Source organism: Catharus ustulatus, chromosome 8, assembly GCF_009819885.2.
Source record: "Catharus ustulatus isolate bCatUst1 chromosome 8, bCatUst1.pri.v2, whole genome shotgun sequence".
Lineage (NCBI taxonomy): Eukaryota > Metazoa > Chordata > Aves > Passeriformes > Turdidae > Catharus > Catharus ustulatus.
Window position 1 is genome coordinate 7,842,450 of NC_046228.1, and position 19,865 is coordinate 7,862,314.

A 19,865-nucleotide genomic window follows, 5' to 3' on the forward strand; every position below is an offset into this window, starting at 1 on the left:
TTGTCTGGCAACACTTACTCTCACAGTTTATATTCATAGTGGAGTTTGCTGTGTGAAGTGGCTAGCATCACTAGATTTCTGAGATAAGAGTCTGAATTTGTGTTTTACTAAGAAAGTATGTAATTCAAACTAGTTAGGTCTTTATAGCAAGTCATTGAGGGTGTGTTTAATGGGATTCAGAGCAGCACAATTAGGAAGTTTTGTCTGTTTTGCCACTGATCCTAGTTCTGTGATGCTCTGCTGAGTACAGGCCAACTCAGCCTTTGCTCGATGCTGCAACTCCTCTCCTGCTCTGGGTTCAGCATTCCAGATCCCAATGGTTAGCATGATCTATGAGGGCAGGTGCAGGCCATGATATGGGAGAGGTCATGTAAGAACAGGCTGGTGTATCCAAAGGGGGTAGAAAGCAAAGGTGATAGCATGACCTTGTAATGCTATGTTGTTCCTTCTCTGTCATTTAGTCCAGCACACTAAGCATGCCTGCCATTACCTAATCCAGAGTAGTGTTGTCTTATTTGTGTAAGAAGAATGTTAATGATACTTTGAACAGGCTTAAGTAGGATTGAAGTATCATACAGATGTGGGTTGATCCTTTTCATGGGACTGCAGTCAGTTTTTTATCCAAGCACATAGGTAGCGTTTTTGCTCCAGGGTAGATAGGTATAAAACCTACACTTCTGAATTACAAATTCTTTTAAGTTTACTTAGTAGCCTAGGGAGTGTCACAGTATCTCTAACACACTTTCCTGAAAAGATACAAAATATATTTAACCACAACATTTCATTATGTAAGTCTATTTATATCAAAGTGCCATGCCATTATAGGGAAAAAGAGATTTGATTTTTAATTTGAACAGCGTAAGTCAAAAGACAAAATTGAGTTTTCCACATTTACTCCTTTAAATGTAGACATAATTAGGAAAATCTCTGTGAAAGTATTTTTGCTCTTATCCACCCAGTCACAAATTGATATAACAGATGATCAGCCTGGAGAGAAAGAACCTACTAAGGATAACTTACAGCCAGAGATTTGCATGGAGGCTACGTTAGGGAGCAAAATAGAGCAGGTTTAAAGCTGTGTTTGGATGACCTTCAAATCCCATCTGCAGCTTCAAGTTTCAAATGTCAGCTGCAAGTAGATCGTTGCACCAGAAACACTTAGGCAGTAAAAGATCAAGGATGTCCTCTCTGCATTTGTTTCAGAGGAGAGGGAACTGTGTTGCCTCATTAGGAGCTGCTGTCTGTGGGTAGACTGATGTCTCTGGGAGGAATTGGGAAATCTTGCACATTGGGTCGATGCATCAAGGGTGGAAATGGCAATATCTCTACTGGATAGGACAAAAATATTAAAATTCACTATGTTAATGTAACTGCTTCAGTCTGGTGCTCAGGTTTTATGCCATGAGATGTGAATGTCCACAGCTCAGAGCACGAAGTTTTAGAGAGGGGCAGAACAAAGCCAAAACTCCACTGGGGTATAATCAAACAGCTTTATGGCTTCTTGCCTCCTGAACTGCAGAATTCACCAACAAATTCAGAAGACAGTCTGAAGGGAGAAATGTGCCCCAATTCCTGTTTCACTTGTGCACTTTCCTCTTGTGCTTTCATTGCTTACATGAAAGAAATGGGGATAAAGGGGAAGTATAATCAAGGCACTGTTACTTTAGAAGCAAAACCTTAGGTCAGAGGTTTCTGCTGGCCAGAAGGATCCTGGAGTCAAGTGAAAACAAACTGAGTCTTATCTGCCTCCAAGAGGCATTTGGCAGAACTGAAGAGTTGCTCAGAGAAGAAGAAGCTGCTCTGAAGTGCCGTAAAAGCTTCAGCTTTTAATTGTCACCACCGATGTCGTTCAAGCCTGATTCCCACTGGAACTTCCTCTGTGTTAATTATGGTCCTGAGGATGATAACTTGGCAAATGCAGCTGCAGCATTGCTGTTGCATCAGTTAATTAATCATCCAGGCTGGATTGGAAAGATGTGTTCCTTTTCTCTCATTATAAACAGCTGTAGAGAAAGGTTGTGGGGACTGAAAAGTTCTTTCCAGCTGTTTCACAGTTTGAGGGCTGCTGGATCCTCAGACTAATGTGCATGTCTTATGTGTCCATGTTTTCAAAGGCATTATGATGCTTGTTCCCAAAAAAGAAACATGAAGCACATCAAACTGCAAAAGCAGGTCATCTTTGTCTCATCAGTACAGCTAGAGGAGAAGGCCTTGTGAATTAAATTAATACAGCTTTAATAACCTTTTAAAATAACTTGCCCAGGTGAAGCAGACAGATTCTGTCAGGAATAAATTGAAGAGTGGCTTTCTTAAGGAAATGTAGGGGAACTATTTCTGGGCTGGTTTTGGGACAGTTTTCACTCTCTAGTGATGCTGAATTCACTGTAGCTTATTAGTGTTTCCTTAGTGCCCCTTGCTGACCTGCTCTTGAAGCCATGCAGACATCTGAAATGCAGCTCACAGGATTTCCTAGCAAAGCCACAGCTATGAGAACGTGGCTTTTGGAGTGACCTCTGTCAGCTCACCTCTGCAGTGATCAGACTGTCAGAACTCTACCCCAGCCAAAACCAGCACTCTGTCTCTTTATCTGGTCCTGTTAATCATGGGGAATATTTATGGACTTTGCTGTCTGAAGTGCAGGCTGCAGCAGCTGAACGCTATTTCAGCTAGAATTTGAAAGCCAGTGAGGTGACATGTATTTACATTGCTGAACTGGGTCACTCTCTCTCTTTGTGTAATTGGCTTCTGAACATGGGAGCAGAAAAGACACTTTTCTAACACCATTATTTGGTTGTTTAGGCAGATAAAAGCCTCAAGCTGTTATGTGTAATGTGCCTCACAGATCCACATGGTGACGTTTTAAGGCAAAAATAACTTCTAGAAATGTCAATAGAGGTGAGAAATTATTATTTTTGCGCTTGTAAATTTAACTGCACTAAAGACATGTTCTTTGTATGTGGTGACAGGAAGCAGTGATAAATGTGCTGACATATTTATAGGGATAAGGATAACCTGCAATCTTGTAATTATGTTCTTCCTCATTTGTTAATTAACTGATTTCCATGGAATTCTTGTGGAGAGGGGAGAGCTGTGTTTTGTTAGTAGGGCACTGCAGAATTTGGTTTGTGTCCAGTGATTTTTCATGACAGGCTTGTGGTTAAAATAGCTGTCTGCATTGTCTGGGAGCACACCTGAATCTGGAATGACCTGGGAAAAGCTCTTTGCAGTGCCCTATGCTTGGAATATTCCCCAAGATGTACTTAATCAGAGGACCTGCCTTTGAAGTGAAAAATAAAAATAAAAAGTGACCTGGCCTCCTGCCTTAGAGGGTGCTGTGGTATCTACTAGAAGGGCCCTGGTGTCTATTGTTGCAAATCCAGTAATATTTATAGATCTTATTAAGTGCAGACTTCCAAAAAGATACTGGAGAAAACTGGTGCTGCATTTCCTGAGCCTCTCATAATCCAGAGCTGTCTTCATTTGCAGCTGTTTTGCTTTAGATATGTCTTTCCTTCTAAATATTAATTTCACTTTATTAATATGAACATGATTGAGGTCAAGAGATTAAAAATAAAAAAAACCCCCAAATTTCCAAACCATTGTCCCCTCTTTGACACTAATCAGATCCATGAAGGCAGTGATTTTCTCAGCCCTTTTTGGCTTGTTTGGTTGCTTCCAGTTTTGGCCCCATGCAGTGAAATTGTACTTTATGCCTGACTCATAAGGTCGTGGGGACTTTGACAGTGATATGTGAGAGAGCACTTGCCCAGCAGGTGAGGACACTGAAGATTCACACAGTGTGAAAATGCTGCCCAGATACTTCCTTTGCAGCCAGGCCACCTCAGGAGCCTGTGTCTGGCTGTGCTCCATGGTAGTGCTTTGTCTGAGCAGAGCGTGGGACTACTGGCCATGGCCAAAAATGTGCTGCCAACCTTGCCTTGATTCCTACAATTGTTTTTTTTTCCACTTGCTGTAGCATAGTAGTGACAATTAAATATAAAATGCTTTTCCCTTTACTTCTTGTTTTAATCTTGTGCTGTAGACTGCTTTATGGTATGTTCTTATTCCCTGCATTAAAGTTTGAAAATGTCAGTTGCTGAAGGGAGAAATAGTTTTAGTCTTGAAGCTAATAATTTCAGGTTTTGTTAAAGATCTGGATTTTGATTATCAGAAATACACTTAATATGAAACGTTTGCAACGTGCATTTAAGAACTCATTACAGAAAATTGAGGAAGAATATTACCTTTTTGGTAATGTCACAGGATTTCATTTTTGAGGAAGAAAAAAAATGTGATAAAAAGTTTCAGTTATCCTAGAAGATATATTATGAGTCTGATAAATTGTCTATGGGTAGCTTTTAATGGTAATTGGAGAGAAAGCTTTGATGATTTAGTGTGGAGGAGATACTTATCTTTTGTGCAACTACTGATAGATGAGGTGAATCTTGCTCTTAAAAAAACCCTTTCTATTATTAGATTTGCACTGGGAAGCCCAGCAAGGCTGGGTTGAATGATGAGCATTGTACCAAGCACTGGAGGATCAGTGCCTGCAGCCTTGCTAACTTAAATAGACAGCAGAAATAGAGAACCAGCGTGTAACCTTTATTTCTTTACTTGTTTATTAATAAAGCAAGCTATATAAAGCATTTTTGCTAATTTGGGCTCCAAGAGGTTGTTGTAAAGGATGTGTACTGGCAGGCAAATTGCCAAGAGTTCATCAGAGAAGCACAAACACAGTCCATCAAGTGGATTAACCATGACATATATTATAGGTACATGTAAGATGTTGGAAAGTGAGTGACAGACTCTGAATCAAGTTAATAAAATTCACTTTGCATGGCAGAGTAGTTGGCTCTTTGTTGCAGCTAAATGGAGCTGTGCATATTTCAGGGAGTGCTTTTAATCAGAGGTATGTGCTGGTGGTGTGCTGCAGTAGGAGGGTTGTGAGATACACCTTAACATGTCTGTCACATTTTTAATTTTGGCTATTACAGCCTGATCCACAGAGAATGCATGTAAAACCAGCATTTTAAATAAATTTCCTTGGTTTATTTAGATCACAATGTTGAAATAAAAATGTACTTTGCCTGGCTGTGGATCTAATGCTCCTGCTGATAATTGGTGAAACAGCCAGAATCACTTAGACCATCAGTATCTATCAATCTATTGATCTACCTATATTTTCCTCAAAAACTCAAAGTAGAAACTGATGTATGGAGGCCATTTGCCATCCTCAGATGGTGGCCACGAATTTAGGTCAATTCTGAGAGTAAGTACTAAGTCTGTCAGATTTTCAATACGGCTTAGCTGCCAGCAGAACGGGTTGAGGCAGGTACGTCTGAGCAGAGAGTACCACAAACCAGCTCCCCTCGTCCTCAGGCACAACTGCTGATGGGCCTGGGGCAGAAATCACACTGGCATTCATAGAACCATGGAATGTGGGCTGGGAATTGCCTCTGAGATCATCAACCCTGCCAAGCCCATCACTAAGATGTGTCCTCAAGTATCACTTCCACACGGATTTTAAATCCCTCCAGGGATGGTGACTCCACCACTGCCATGGGCAGCCTGTTCAAGTGCTTGGCAACTCTTTCAATGAGGAAATTGTGCCTAATATCCAATCTGAACCTCCTCCACTGCCACTCGAGGCCATTCCCTCTCCATCTTGTGGTCCTGTGAGTTGTTACTGGGTAGAAGCTGCATCCTCCTCTCAGGAGTTGCAGCGAGCGATCAGCTCCCTCCTGAGCTTCGTTGTGTCCATGCTCAGCACCTCCAGCTCCTGGCTGCTCCTCCTCAGACTCCAGCCCCTCTCTGCAGCCTCCGTGTCCTTCTCGCAGGGTGCCCGGGCAGTGCCGCTGCTCCGCGGGTCCGACCGGGAGCGCTTGGCTGTCCCGGGCTGGGATGCTCGCACAGGGACCTGACAGGAAGGGGAACGGGAGCTGCAGGAGAAACAGGACTTCTGGACAGCAAATTAATATGATTATGCAGAAGCTGATTTATTGTTTACTTTTAGCTTTAATTATACATTCTACGTGATCACGCATTTCTTGATTGGTGCTTTTCTGCTGTTTACGCGCCTTGCACGAACTCCTCAGGTGCGATGATTGGTTGCTGTCCAGAACTTTGCTGCCCACCTTTATTTTAGGTTTTTAAATTTTGCTATGCTGTTTTTCAGTCTCTTCTTTCCCGATTTAGCATAGTTTATATTTTAGTAGTTTTGAGGGGTCTTAACAAGTTGCAAAAACACACCTAAAAATGGCTTGTCTAGTGCACATTGCTTTAAATTAAGAAATATGCAGAAAAACAGCTAGGCATGGGAAAATACAATAAAATATAGAGAAAAACATGGAGAAAATAGCTAAATATACTTTGGTTGGTGCATATGAGACAGGTTATGGCTTAGACTTTAGATATGTTGCAATGGCCCAGACTTGTTCAGCATTACTACAGGGAATTTCAGCATTCCCCGGAGCTCCAGGCAGTGCCTCGACCCCTGAGCCTCCCTCTCCCCTATCCCGGGCTGGGATGCTCGCACAGGGACCTGACAGGAGTCGCTCCCTGCAGAAAGGGGAACAGGAGGTTCAGCGCTCCCTGGAGCTCCCAGCCTCGCTCCCCTGCATCCCCACTCGTGTTCTCTGCAGACAAAAGTGCTGCCAGTAGGGTCGCAGCTTTTTCTTACTCATCTCACACATCCTTCTTTGGCAGAACCTCTTGTTCTTCCCTGCGATTCCTGGTACACCTGTAATTTTCCCATCGTCTCCAAATGCACTCACGGTTTCCTTTGTGGCATCAGTTAAAATGTTATTCATAAACTGCGTGTACTGAATTTTTCCTCACCTAAAATTAATTATCCAAAAGGATTCAGGGCTACAGTCTGTTTTTATAAACTTTTTTCAAAAAGATTCTGCATTTAGATCTGGAGCTCAGGTTTAGAACTGTTTGGATCTCTGTTTTCTGTTAAGAATAACCACAGTTAAGATGTTTTTTCTTCCGTATTCTTATGATATGCTTCTTACTGAATAGATTATTAATGTTTTAGGGTTTTTTCTTTAGTAGATTTTGACTTTTTATGTTTCATTGTTCTAAGATCATCAGGTTCTACTGATTTGAGTGCATGCACTGAATGAAATGTGCCCCTGTTTAGGGGGAATTTCCCATTCTACAGCTGTATTCTACTCAAATTTTTCCCTGTGTTGCCTGTATGTTCAGCACTGCATATCAGTGACAATCGAGGTGAAGGGATCATGTGGACATGAGACTGCACACACTGACCTCTCAGAGTCAAACTTTCTGAGCCCTCTTTGCTGTTTCTGGTTACTCTGAGCAGTCATTGAGGGCAAGTGTTTACCTGGGTAAAGGTGGAGCCTGCCCACATCACTGCAGAAAGCTTTTGCATCGAATCTCAGCCTCCTCTGTGCCAATCTGCAAGGCTTTTGGAACTCTGGGCACCTGTGAGTAGCAGTTCACCAGATTTGAACTTGTGTCACTGCATAGTTGCATTTGGTTGTGTATACTGTGGTTGTATTTCCACTCAGTTTGATCACCCTGCTTTCATGCTGCTCTTGTGTGAAATCAGTGCACCCCTTGGTAAGAATGAATGTTTTCTGGCTTCTTTGTGGATACTGATTTGATTGGCAGTAACCATCTCCAAACTCCTGCTAGTTTTGCATTCCTAGCTATAAAATGGGTTTGAATGACAGAAAGGTGAAGTGACTTATGGGCACTGTCAGACATTCTTGTGTCCAGAGGAACCTGCTGCCTGTGATTCAGTTTCTGAAGTCTTTTGGAGCCATACCTACAAGTGGCCTAGCCCTAGAGCAGGTGAGTTTTGGTCTTTTTGACTCCAGACATCACAATTTTAATTGTGCTGTGTGAGCTCCTTTGAGCACCTCTGTTCTTCCATCTGATGATTCTGGAATTACAGGCTTCACCTGTAAAAGAAACAGGCAAGCCAGTTCTAGCATTAGGCTGATTTTATTTCACAGTGTACTAGATATAAGTAAGAACTTCAGTCTCTACAGATTTCTGCACAATTTTTCACAAACTCAGTTCAGTCTCAGAGTGGGGAATCCACATCCCAGCTATTTTTTTCAGCATTGTGCTTTCCTTTGATTCTCACAACTCATTTAATCCCTTTTCCTTTCCCTTGGTGAGGAGGGTCGGTGTCCCAGGGTAGGAGTAATTTTCTACAGCATCTGTGTTTGTTCCCAGTTAACACTGAGGTGTCAGGGGTGAGTGTCTGCCTGCTGGGCTGGGCTGGTGCCCTCACCCTTCCCCTCTGTTATGAAATTTCTCATGATTCCAGGGCAGAGAGTAAGGAAGCTGCAATGGAAATAAAACACTCACACTTTGCTGGACTTCCCTGTTCTTTACCCATTGAGTTAGGCTTCCTTTCACTGAAATTGTTCTGAGATACCAGATGGTATCATACTGAAGCACTAGGATGGGGAAAGTATCAAAGTACTTGTGTCTGTTGCTATCGTGGTCTCTTTTTTTCCTTGTTATATTTCCTTTTTCCTGTTACTCTTCTTTGGTGTAATAAAAGTAGAATAGAAAAAAAAATCAGAGTTCCAATAAATAATTTATAACACTTGCCGGGTTTTTTGGATCTAAGTGCATCCTGTTTCTATGCTTGTGGTGGAGAACAGTGCGAGAAAGGCTGGTTAAAATCACTTATATTGCTTTTCCTGTTGTCAGTGTGAGTCGGTGGCCTGCTGAGATCTTTCTTCCTGTGCCCTCAGTTCTGTGTTAACAGGAGAGAAGCAAGCAGTATTTTTTTGGATCTCTTGGTTTGGTTAAACACTCTGGCATGGATGGTATCCCTTTGCTCTGTCGTGCAGCCATTTAACAGTAAATTGTTCTTTCATTCCTCTCAGCAGTGCAGTCTGGAAACCTGCAACTGATTTATTCTATTTTCCTGCCAGTGCACGATTTCAGTGGCAGTAAGGGAGCAGGTTCCTTTTTGTTTTGGGTAGAGAAATTTAAGCTGCAAGACAGTTTCACGGCAATATGTTACATAATACTGCGCAAAGTGAAAAGTAATTAATGTGGAGGTGGAAAAGATACCCTTACTACTCGGTGCAAAGCTGGGTTGCCTTTCTGACAAAGATAGTTACCTCCTACCTCTTCATTTCCATGGGAGGCTCTTTCAGAATCCCAATGATAAGAAAAAAAAATAGTTGTACAATTGTCTCTAATCTTTAGCAGAATCTAGCAATACAAGCAAAAGATTGAAGCCCCATTATTCTGTCATCTCAGCTACTTGATATTTGGAAAGAGTGAGGAAATAAACAAGTGAGAAAATCCTCTGTGCCCCATCCTGAAGGCTGCAGAATTCTGCATTTTTCATCTCACCAGCCACATTCTCATCTCATGCTGCACTGGAGAAAATTTGACACAGCCTTGTGAAACTAATGAATTTTTCCAGTATGGCTAAAACAGCAGTGTTAGGGTTTATGGCAGTTAGGAAAATATCAATGTGTCTATCTGCAGTTACTATTGTGTTACTGTTATTATTGCAGTGTGGACGATATTAAAGTCTCCTGAAGATGTTCCCTGCCCAAGAAATTGCAGGACTGCTTAATTTTCTGTTATACACTTTCTTAAGAGGCCTGTCATAAAGATTTGGTTTGAAGTAATCTCAGGTTATATGAGGGTACAACAACAAGAGCAGAGTCTGGCTAAACCTCCTAACTGATGCTGATCTGACTTAGACAATGTATAATCATAGATTAAAAATACCCTGAGCTTGGTTACATCCTAAAAATACTCTTCAAAGTTCTTAGCAGCTGTTACTAGAAATAGTTTACTATTGCCTAGGCGGTACAGTAGAAGCTGAGAATATAAAAACTAGGATTCTTTTTTTCTCGTAAATATTCATCATGAATACTCCATGTTCAGATTAATATCTTTCAAGTCCTTGCTTTTTAGGCTGCTTAGTGGGACTAAAGTGCCAGGTGAAAGGAAATAGGGGATGTGGCATATAAAAAATCCTGTTCATTTCTGTTGGTTGGTGGTATATGTTTTTCTGGAATGTTTTGCAGTTCCAATTCCTTTAACTCAAACCAGAGAGTTCAGAAAAGAGAGGCAAACATGATCTATGCTGGAAGCCCATGATGAAAGATTAAACCCCCTGGGATTATTGTCTTAGGCACCATTCTTCATCCTCTTTCTGTGACATATCAGTTGCTAAAATTATAAATGGTATAGATGAGATAAATAAGAAACATCTATTTTTGTTCTTCTTAAAAATGTCAAGGCCCTCAGTTAAATACAAATCATGGGAAACCTGTAGAAGGGAAAGTGAGAGTGCTTGGTTAGACTTTTTAAATCCTTGCAGCAGAGATTTTGATGAAATCACTAAATTAATGAAATGAGTGAATGAAGAAATTGAGTCTATGACACTAATCAATCCAAATTCCTAATTTTAGTGAAAGTAGAAAGCTGTTGGTTTTTTATGTCTGAAAACTATGGACAGCATCACCAGGAATGCTATCTTAAGAGTTTGCTTGCCTGAAGAAACACTTTTGGTGTTCTATTACAAAATAAAAACATTATCATTAGAGAATATTAATATCAGTGCAGTATTTTTTGACCTGAAAAATTCTGTGCATCTCTTGCTTTTCTTAAAGGAGGTTTTCCTTTTCATTGTAAGAACATACTGTAAAATCCAGAAAGGATATAAGGATATAAGGATATATATATACAGTATTTACATTCATAAAACAACATTTTTCTTCTCTTACTGTTCCCCCAAGACTAAATTGGTGTATATGGTTTGGAAATATCACTATACACAATTTTTTCCTTATAACACATCTTCTAAGATATCTTACACTTTTCACAGGTGTGCATTTTGAACACAAATCCAGTTGACTGGTGGGCATCCTATAATCCTCTCATTTGCTAACCCTCTAAATTCATTAAATAAAATATATTTTGTGGAAGTCTTGGAAAAAAACCAAACCAGTAGTATACACTAAAAGCAGATGATGGCAGGCATGTTAATCGCCTCTAGAACACATTGCTCAGTCAGTGGTTTTGGGGTATTCCAAAGGAACAGCAGCATTAATTTTGTTGCCACCTTCCAAGTACATTCAGCCTTAGCCCGTGCAAAAGAGAGTTCTGCAGAGCACAGACATGTCATGGATGTGTGCACATGTGGGTGGACATGAACATCCCTGGCATGGTGCCTGAGTGCTGTGACTGCCGTGTACGGGGGCAGGGGCTGCCAGAGGGATGGTCCAGAAACTGCCCAGAAATGGGATGTACGGGGAACTTGATGGAGGTCTGAAGTGTCTTGGCAGCTGGTGAATTCTTCAGTCCCCTCCTGTCTCTCGTTTCTGTTTTGGTGCAGTGGAGAAAGTGTGTTCTGGGCTATGTGAGACCTTTAACTTGTGCCGCCTGCGCTCTTTTAGTACGATTTAAAAGTTTTCCATGTAGGGTTTCTGAGCCTCCAAATGTCACAAAGATGAACTGTGAGCAGAGAAGAGGAAAATGCAAAATGTATTTCATTAACTTGTATGTTCTTCTAGAGGTTAAATCTTCATGGAATTCTCTTTTGTGAAGCAATTTTGGAAACGTGTTTTAGCTACTGATCTGTACATATGATGTCTGTGTCAGATAATTGATGCTGCCAATACAAGAAGTGAAATGAACAGGCAACAACGTCAACCAACAATTACATTTTCAAAGTCATTTTAATCACTACAATTTAATTTAATTAATACTAGTATTTTTTTATTGCTACCATTTATTGCTATTTGTTTAAGGGCCTCACATTACAGGCATGTAAAGTGAGCATACATTTTCCATAACCTCTTACTGACCTTTGTCTGATAGAAGGGAGAAGAGTGTTCTTTTCTGGATTACTTCTGATGCAAAACTATTTACATATTCTTTTCAGTCCTCTTTCCTAAACACTGTCCAGTGTTCTGGTAGGGGTTTTTTTGTTTATTTTGTTTACTTATATATAAACTGGAAGTACAGCTAGCTTGCCATACTGGCAAGCCCAGGGAGAGCTGCCTGTAGTAGCAGTAGCATCTTTGCCAAAAAATGACTTCATTGCTAGCAAAATATTTGTAAGATTTGGGACACTTTACAAATAATTAGTGAAGTTTGCAATGCTCTCTGGGATTCAGTGGAGTGGAAGAGTATACATTACTGCCATTAAAATCTGCCATTTGCATCTGTTTCTTCTCATGGCAGTCTGTTTCTCACTTTGCAGCAGAGCAGAAGCTTCATGAGACCTGGGACCACAGTAGGCACACCTCATTACAAGTAGCTGCAGTTGTTCTCTAAACTATGTAGTACATTAGGTAATCAATAATATCTTATGTGTTCCTACTTTTAAAAATATCTAGATTCTTTTTCCTTAAACCATTGTGTTATATTTCATATTCAAATGAGCGTAAGAAGCTTACCTTCTTTATTTTTGCAGCTGCATGCAAATGAATAGCATTTCCTGTACTTGTTATAAAAGGGATTTGGCAAAAGGCAGACTGTGCAGAAACTGCATGGTTAGGTGGTAGATGAGATTGACATTAGGAAGGTATTTTATCTTTCGAAAGTGTTTTTTGTTTTAAACCTTGCATTGCTTATGCCCTCTTTATGCTTCTGAGTAATCATCAAAGTCATTCATGAAAGAGGCCTAGATTTTTCTGGATTCTTGACAGCGTGGACTCCATATCCTATAAAACCAAAAAAACCCATTTGCTTATTTAAAAGAGAATAATCTTCATGCAGTATTTTTAAGAAGATTTACTGCAGCAAAATCTTTTTCCATTTTGAAAGTTCAAAAGCCTGAGAGTTACAAAAATGATGTGTTTCATAACTATCTTTTTGTTTTGGAAGCTATAAAGTGTTACTGCCATTTAAAAATCAAACAGAAGGAGTAGACATCTACATTTTGCTAGACAGTCAAATTTTAAAGAGTGTCAGAAGAGGCCAAGGTAAAATCTTACAGTATGTGTGGGAAAAACAGGCAAATTGATGGGGTCAGCTAAGGAACAGAAAACCAGGAGGATTTAGGAATATTCCACTGCTCTTGGCTGTCTGGTTAAATTGGGCAGATATTCCTTATGAGACTTTGTGTGTGTAGTGCCTAATGTTATTTTATCTTGTCTGGAAAATTCACCTGATGAGTGAAGACGTACAAGTTTAATGCCAGATTTATAAGACTTCACTTTCTGCTGTTACAATTCCCTCGCTGCTGCCCCAGAGTTCCCAGGATGCCTGTAACAGGGAGGAGGATTAGATGGATGTTAGCATCACTGTTCTTCAGTTCAGAACCACTGACTTGCCATTGTTCATGATTCTGACTTCTTTCTCATCTTAAAAAGGTGTCTTTAATTAGAAAAAATGCAACTTGCTTTAATCCATTGCTACTGAAGCATGTAGCTGTCATCAAGTGTGTGGCTCTCATATGTGTATAATATCCACATGGGGCTGGGACAAGCCTGTGTCTATTATCTCTAAAGATTTAGGGCATTTTTTGGGATTTAGATTTTACTACTAAAAGCTGGTTTAAACAAATTTGGATACTCTGATAATTGTGTTCTTCAGTGACAGTGCTGTATAAAGTTGTAAGGGAGTAGAGCGGCATTTTACAAATAAAAATGATGGAGTACTAAAGTGTTCAGGTACATACTCTCAAATTATTTTTCTGTCCATGTGTGAGGATTTTATCTTGAGTGTTGGTTTAAGAGGAACGGAATGATGAGGGTGGGTGTTTTCTGATCCTTAAAAAAGGCTTAGAAAAATATTTGGCTTATTTTTTAGGATACCTAGTAAATTCAAGTGCTGTCCTTTTTTGGGTGCAAATTTTAGATAGGATTTGATTTTTGAGAGGTTACACACAGACCATCTTTAATCAGATTCAGTTATTTGCCTGGTAATTGTGTTTTCCATTTCTGTTGCCATCCCGGTCTTGGTCCTTTACCACACTGCATTGTCTGTTTTAAGCAGTATCAGGAGCAACCTCAGAAATGTGAGTAGGGTGTTTTATTTGGTGAGCTTCTAGGCACACTTATCATCCAGTCCTGTATAAAGATTCATTTACAGAAAAAGTGGTTTAAACCAAATACTTCTTAAAAGTATGGAGTATGTATCTGGACCTGGCAACCTTTTTTATCTGAATAAATAATTCCTATTCAACTGAAATCATCTTTCAAAAATATCCCACGATGAATCTGTACCTGTGAGCAGCACTCCTTATCAGCTTTACCTGAACACTTAGTGAGTGCTGATAAGGTGAAAGGAGGAGCACTGTCACATGTACTTTCCTTAATGCAGGTGAACCTCACCACCTCCCTTTTTTCCAGTGATGGCAATAACTTCAAACGAGTTTTACTTTGAAACTGGCAATAGCAGCAGTGCTTAGAAGAGCTTTTAGAGATTGAGACTTCTAGCAAATTACTGATGCAGCAGAGTCGAAGAAAATAAAACTTACTGTTTTGTCTTGAGGCCCCATCATGACAAACAGCATTTTACGTTCCCAGGCTTCCTTGTTTAGTCTCTTCAAGAGGAGAAAGTTCTTGCAAAGTACTGGTGTCCAAAGCCAGCCAGTCTGGAGGCAGCACTTGTGACAAGTGTTTGCCTGCCCAGTGACAATGTAGAAACACACACTTATGGACAGGAATAAACAGCTGTGATAGGGAAAGGAAGAGAGAAAATTCATTCCATTGTACCATTACACAGCGTATATTAGTTTGAGCTTTTTGCTTTTAGCTCTCATCAGGGAATTTGTAGGAAGGAATATGAGAGATTCTTGGCCTATCAATGACAATGACATTGGATATTTGTCAGTTGTGCACTGCAGTGCAGCAGTGAGCTCCTTATGAAGGCCCTGGTTGATAACATGTGAAATCCAGATTCTGATTGCATTAAAGTTTCTGAAACCATTTCAGAGATTTGCAATCAGATTTTAATGTTGTAGTTATTATTTGGTTTTTTCATCCACATATAACTGCTTACTGTGTTTTTAAATGTATCAGTAAGTTACTTTACACAGATAACAGGGTCTGGTCACTTTATTACTGTACTTTCCACTTCTTGTCTGTGTTGCAAGTTGAATCCCATGTAATAGACAGCTCCCAGTGTTACAGTTTGCTATACAGTTACTGCATTCGCCAGTTTGTTTCCTGTTCTTTTGTTACAGTTTTACTGGTAGAAGTCATCCCACGCAAGGCAGCCTTCCCTGAGCCTGTCTTCATTAGGCTGTGGACTTCAAGTAGAGCCCTGAGCAAAGTAACAGCTTTCCTTTGTTCTCACATCTCTTCATCTCTGCTTTCCCTCCCTGGGATGTCCTCAGTTTCTTTTGTCTTGGAGAGAATAGTACCCACTTATTTCTGAAAGTCAATATTGGACCTCTTTTCATTCTATTAAAAATGTAGATGGACAGTAAAACAAAGCAAAAAAAGTTGTTCGCAGTTAAATGTAATTACTTTAATCACAGGATGAAATCCACAGGCTTCAGTGCTCTCTTCTGTGCTCTCAGGGTCTGGATTAACCCCCAATCAACACTGCATTAGCAAGTCCTGTCCAACAGGTCCTCTGAATGTGAAACCCCCCTGCTCTCCAAAGTGGGAATTCTGTGCATCAGGACTTTGTGTCAGCCTATTTCACAGTGCACATAGTAGAGTTCTTGGAATTCTTTAGGACAAATGGTGCTATGTGTATAATTTCCAGCGCACATTCATTTTAACATTTTATCATGGTGTGCCCAAGATTCCTCAAGAATTCTGACACGGGAGGGATTTGAGCTCAGGCACCTTGGATGCCACTGCAGGTGTTTCATTGCCACCTCCTTCTTGCTCTTCCCTGCTTCACTCCTGCTGCCTTTCTGCTCACAACTGTGTGCTGGAAATGTGGACAAACAGCAGCACCCAGTGAGCAATGCTAAAGACAAGAAGAGAGAATCGTGGTAACCCCCTCCCATCACACACCCTCCTTGTGCATGCATATTGCAAACCCATAGGGACTGGAATAGGTGGTAACACAAGGACAAACTCGCCTCAGTTTGTGCTGTTCCAGGTTTCACTGACAGTATAGCTCAGTCTCTGGAGTCCCAAAGGTTTACACTCATCTGAATTTTAAAATAATTGGTGGAGCCTTCAGTTAACACACAGGCACTGGGCTGATATTCCTTAGGAAGTCAATGTCACACTGGCTGGATCCGTGGGATGCTGCTCAGTTCCTGCACTGCTCATCACTTTAGGTACATGAGCAATAAATACAGATTCTTGCCACATATAACAAAGCTACTCCTCCAATTAGGCAAAAAGGTTGTCTGACTAATTCTGTTCTTTTAGTAATGCTGTAAGAGAGTAGAAGGTGACTTAAAAATCGTGATCTTAGGGAAAACGTGACATTTGAGAAAGTGGGGAATACTGCTTACAGCTTGTTGTGGAAAATATTAGGAAGATGCTTGGCAAGCAGCGTGAGTTTCTTCTCAGCTTGTTTTGCCTCCCATCTGTCTGTTTGACTTTGTTCCACTCTGCAAATGTAACTTCCTTGCATTGTCAACTCGTGAAAGGGTGTTTGAAGGAAATGGTTCATAAAAACTTCATTAAAGGTTTGGGGGGAAATGGCAAGAGCAGTGAATCTGTCAGAACAAGTTATTCCTGTCCACAAGTAAGGCAGCTGGCAACTCTGGTTATAAGGAAAATCCTCAGTGCTCAGTGACTGCTACCAGATCCTTGAGCCTATTTCCAGCTCTGAGACTTGTGTAGAATGCAGGGTGTTTTGGTTCATTGCTTTGAGCTCCTTCAGCAGTCTCTGTACATATCTGCACTTGAGGAGAAGCTGGGGGCTGTCGAGTGCAGCTCAGATCACAGTTGGCAGCATCCACAGCATTTCTTTGGAGCAGGGCCCCACAGATGTATCATTTGCTTCTTCTGCTTTTTCTGATGGGAGGGAATGGGACCCTGTCATTCCTGTTCCCTGTGTTCCTTGTCCCTCACTGACCTCCAGCCTTAGCCCAGCCTTTCCAGGGGACTGGGGGTGGGAGAAAGGCTGCCCCTACTATTCCAAGGGTTGCTTTTCTGGAGTCCACAAGGCTTTTGGTGCCAAATATTTGTGGGAAATACTGCCCTTTTCTGTAGTGCTGAAATTGCAGATGGTGCCTGCCTGTGCTGTCCCATTGCAGCAGTACAGTCACCAGTACAAAACCAGCTCTCTGGTAGTGGGATGACAGAAGGATTTTACATATGACAGATTTACCAGTTGTTCACTACTCCTGTCATTGGTCTGAGATCTTCTGAGCGAGTTAAACGTGCTCAGAACTTTTATGGATGTTACAGCCCTGGAGAAGAAGCTAAAATGTATGAATGAAACAATACAAGTGGTCCAGTGGCAATCCAAGGCAATCCAGTGTGTCTGTATCACTTTTAGATATTACTAGGATATTTTCCCTTTATCCAAAACAGTGATATTTACAGCCAAAGTTATTTTGGTGTTAGAAACAAGAATGTAACAGCCTTATATGAGAAAATGTTATGTTACAAGGGGATTGGTGTAATGACAAGGAAGCAGGAATGTTTGTTTGTTTCTTTCCATTTGTTCTCTGGCCTCATAGTTTAACACAGTCTGATGGAGAGACATAGGAACAATTAATCCAAATTAAATAAAGAAGTGAATTCAGAGTTAAAGGGGATCTGATTGATCTTAATTTATTCTTGTAATGAGCTAACTGAAATTGATAAAGGTCACTCTTACTTATGAATGAGAGTGTCCAAGAAAGGCTTTGAAGTAGTTTCTGTAATCCATTTCAGAAGTTAATTTGAATTAATTTTCTGAAATGTCTGCAGGCAGAAAACCCATTACAGTCTGTGTGCAAAGACTATCAGCATTCAAAAATAATTCTGCCTGTCTACACGCTCAGTGCCACAGCAGGTAATTATTGTAAGGAGGGATCCACTGCAGTATCCCAGTGGGCCATGTCCCCAGCGTCCAAGTTTCTCCTCTGTGAGAAACCATTGCCTCAAGCCTGCATCAGGGACTAAGGACTCACTCTAAATCTGGTACATTTTGCCTACCTCCTACTCCCAGTGCAGTAATTTGCATTTGCTCTACCCTGGCTCTGATGTTTGCCACCTTCACCCACAGCTGAGAGAGCAAGTCTTTAAACACTTTTTCCAGCTCTTAAGCCAGGATTATTCTGTGGTTCAGCTGCTGGGTGAGACTAATGCCAGGTTCCCCAAGGAACAAATGCAGCACCTGGCCAGTGTGCTCCAGCTGTCTGGCTCTGTGCCTTGAGGCCTCCTGCACTGCCAGATCTTGCCAGTTAGTCTCAGCGTGTAATTTTTGGTTGTTGTTGTTGTTCTTGTTAGTGACTCAGCCAAGATTTTTTAAAAAAAGCTATATCTCCCTTTTAAATTCAGGAAGGCTGTAAAAAAGGAGGAAAGGATGGGTGCATGGGAACTGCTCTGAGCTATTTGTTATGTTCAGTCTCTAAATTACAGCTTGAATTTCACTTTCATGTTGCGCCTGTGCCACTCTGCTACGGGGAAAAATTGAGAATATCTTCTGAAACATATTGAGAATATCTTTCTCTGCTGGTTGAAGAAAGATATTTGACCAGCTCTTCAAATTCAAGGCCCTGTCACAGGGTATTTTTAAAGATTTGTGCTGGTCATGGGCACTAGTTTGGCATCACAGGAGATCTCTTTTATACTCAGAGCTCAGAGTGGAAAGGACCTCTGCTTTTGTGGGGTAGTTCTGAGGAATATGCAGAGGTGACTTTTTTTTTTCATTTCCTGTCCTGTCTGTTGCTAAGTGCCTTGACTTCCCAAGAGTCTTAGTGCCTTGCTATTGATGAATTGTTTCCACAATAGCGTTGCTATGACAGAGATCTGAGCTCTGCTGCAGTGACACATTGGGGTCACAGCTAAAGAGCTGCTCTCATTGTCAGAGCACCTCCAAGCCACCAAGTGCTCTGGGACCTTATGGCTTGCTTGTGAAGCCACAGCTAGCCCAGGCTGAAGGCTGAGCCCTGCAGAGCTGGGTGTGGATGCTGTCCAGGAGCTGGAGCTGGGGCAGGCTGTGGAGCCATCCCATGTCCCAGTGCCAGCACTGCCCTGTGCCAGCCCTGTCCCAGCCTGGCTCTCACCTCTCGCTTCCCAGAGTTCTCCTGGAGCATGGCAGGGCTTCTGGAGGTGGATCTCATACTGTGCTGAGGACACACAGATCTTCCCTCACGTGTTTGAAAGGCATTAGTCCCCAGTTCTGGAATAGAAGCACCATCAGGGAACACAGTGCTCTTTTCTAGCCCCAGTGGGGCAGCCAGGGACACAACCTGGAGGTCACTTGGACAGGCAACAATGCAAGTTTGTTTGTCAGTCTGTGTGTATTTGTCTGCAGAAACCTTGCTGCTTCAGTGGGTAATGGGACTTACACAAGAAGTTTAAGTGAGAATTCAATTAAGGAAAGATTTGGAGCCATCCTCCCCTCAAGTAGATTTTTCCTTAAATAGAACTTCTTTATTCTGAGCTGCAAATAGGAGTTTCACTGCAGGCAGCTCTGAAATATGCATTTCAACCTCTGTATTATTTAGTTCTAGGACAGGACAGTTAATTACCTCTCCAAGGCACTGGAGCTATTTAAAATATTTTCAAGGTATTCCCAACTTGTCTCCTGTCAACTTGCCCTACCGTAGTTTTATTCATAATGTGTATTTAAATTTATGAGAAAAGGCTTTCACATTTGGGTGTGTGTGTTTGTGTTGGAAAGGAGCATGTGCTCTGCTGTGGCAGAATTGAGTAGGAAGCAGTGCCTTCTAGAGAGTCAGGATTTATCATCTGCTCTAATTGCATTATATGCTAGAAGTTTTTTATTTTTTAAACAACTTCAGAGGGACAGAAACAGCT

At 41.2% G+C, this 19,865-nt stretch overlaps 1 protein-coding gene across 1 annotated transcript in view; it reads left to right on the plus strand.

The window, feature by feature from the left end:
* ABLIM1 (actin binding LIM protein 1) overlaps nucleotides 1-19,865 on the plus strand; it is a 191,941-nt gene that overhangs the window by 16,543 nt on the left and 155,533 nt on the right. The gene's annotated exons all lie outside the window — the stretch shown is intronic.